Here is a 2409-nt window from a genome sequence, read left to right as displayed (position 1 = left end):
TATAGTCCTCTGATTATATAATGGTAAAAATTACAATATCATAGCACAACAACAGTGATCAACAATAATAATAAGCCTAATACTCACAATAAAAATAATAAGGTCATATAGATCATAACACAGTCTCAGGGGTAAGAAGTGGATTATTCTTCAACTGAAATGTTTGTCTTTTCATTCTGAAATGCGAGGCAAATGTTGGATCACAATAATTAGGAACCACAGTTTCCATAAATCCCTTCATTCAATTGGGATGTTGTCTTTTATCCAGGACGGCAAGGGCAGTGACTTTAACAATGAGTGTATTTTGTGTATTTACATTTACATTTACATTTAATCATTTAGCAGACGCTTTTATCCAAAGCGACTTACAAATGAGAACAGTAGAAACAATCAGATCAACGAGAACAACAACGGTATACAAGTGCTATGACAAGTCTCAGTCTAGTACAGTTAGTCTAGTATTTAACACGTATTTATAGCGATTTCATCAGGCTCAGAAAATTCTTAAAAAAGAAAACAAAGAATGGCCTTCTCAGATGCCATAGTTGAAACTCTTGCTCATCAGAACAGGGTGTTCAACGCACCACCATTTCTGTTTAAAAAAAAACATTTTGCAATGTTTTGTCGGTGCTGAACGCAGCTCTGCTGTGAACTCCATTCACCATTATAGAGGCTTACCGATCGATGACGACTTCCGCTTCTGAGAAACCAGAAATGGGACAACAAACTCGGCGAATTCACTGATTATTTTAAACAAAAAATAATACACATTTCACATTTATTATTATTGTCCAAAAACGGGATGTTATGATTCCATAAATAAAAATAAAAAAAGCCAATGCATTCATAAAATAGTAAACAAATGACAATTAAGAGTAAATAAAAAAAAAAGTTTGTATTTGAAAAAGTAATGAGCTTAAAAATACTATACAGTTACAAATAAGGTTTTAATAGTGTAAAGCTCAATATGTTGTGCTCTGATGAAAATTTATATACATAAAGTAAGTCCTCCAGGGGGCGCTCGACATAATGTAATAAAAGAAAACGGCAGCCGGATACATGTGGAGAGAGAGGAAAAAAGCATATTTATACTAAATAATTAAAGCATTCTTTGATAATCTAGAGTATTCCTCATTCAGGATCACAATAAACTCATTAGAGGAAGATCACTTAGAGGAAATATAAATGACAAAAATCACATTATATTTGAATCAGTAATAAAGTGTAAAAGGCAGATGAAATTGTTCTGATCAGAGCATAATTTGTGAACAAATAGAATCACAGAGAGTTTAATCATTGTTCAGAGCTGAAACACGTGTACTTCACCACCGTCTCAGATTCCTGTCAATCACAAAGAGTCAAATGAGAAAAATAACCCTGATAAATGACAATTAGTGAAATAAATCTGCTGCAAATTCATCATGACAATTGATAATGCACTGGACTTGAACATCATTCAGAAACAATCAGAAAATTTAGTATTATGGGATATAAATCTGTTGTTGTAGCAGCAAACAATTAAATAAATAAATAATAAATAAATAAATAAAAATCATTAGTGTGAATGTGTCAGTCTGATTTAAAGCAAAAGACAGAGATCAGCCCAATAAACAAATTTAACAAGATTACACTGTCAGAGAGGAGAGATTAATACAAAAATGACCTAATAAATGATTAATTTAAAACAATAATGTGAACAGAAAATTGTATTAAGAGTAAGTGGTTTGTTTGTTCTAGAAACTTATTAAATGATTATTAGTGTAAAAATACTTAAGAAAACTACTCCTATTATTATTGTGTAATTGTGACTCACCGGAGACAGTAACATGAAATCTGTATTTGATCTGTCTGTTTCTTCCAGTGGTCACTTCATAAAGTCCAGAATCTGTGGTTTTTGTGTTTGTGATGGTCAGAGATCCAGTCTGATGATCCAGCTTCAGTCTGTCACCGAATCTTCCAGTATGAACATCATATGTATAGCTCGTACTGGACATTCTAAAGAGTTTAACTATGAGCAAGTTGTTCGGTACAAATGTCCACATTTATCAGATAATCAGTCTGTATTTCAGTGAGATCAGTGTTTAGAGTGACTGAGTCTCCCTCCATCACTGACACTGACACTGACTTCACTTCATCTGAATCACCAAACACACACCTGAAGAACAAACAGAAGATGAAGACTATTAAATCACTAAACAGTCTGAAATTCAAAATGAATAATATCTTGAATGGACTCTGAATGAAGCCTCATTTACTAAAATCGCTTGACTCCAAATCACTGGTTCCAAACAACTGATTCGCAAAAGGTTTCAGTGATTGTTTCAAAATCACCAGTCACTACTGGAAGTATTGGAACTCCCTTATCAGTGCCCTGAAGCTTATTGAGAAGCACCCTGTATTTATATCTGT

The 2409-nt window shown here is 33.1% G+C and overlaps 1 long non-coding RNA gene across 1 annotated transcript; it reads right to left on the bottom strand.

Moving 5' to 3' along the window:
- Positions 1 to 232: 232 nt before the first annotated feature.
- On the bottom strand, positions 233 to 2044 carry LOC109065604. The gene is made up of 2 exons (XR_006157793.1): positions 1814 to 2044; positions 233 to 1341 (listed from the first exon to the last, which is right to left on the bottom strand). It is a non-coding gene; the product is annotated as an uncharacterized LOC109065604 (long non-coding RNA).
- Positions 2045 to 2409: the final 365 nt, after the last annotated feature.

This window comes from Cyprinus carpio, chromosome B22 (genome assembly GCF_018340385.1).
Source record: "Cyprinus carpio isolate SPL01 chromosome B22, ASM1834038v1, whole genome shotgun sequence".
Classification (NCBI taxonomy): Eukaryota; Metazoa; Chordata; class Actinopteri; order Cypriniformes; family Cyprinidae; genus Cyprinus; species Cyprinus carpio.
This window is presented reverse-complemented; position numbering and strand designations above follow the sequence as displayed.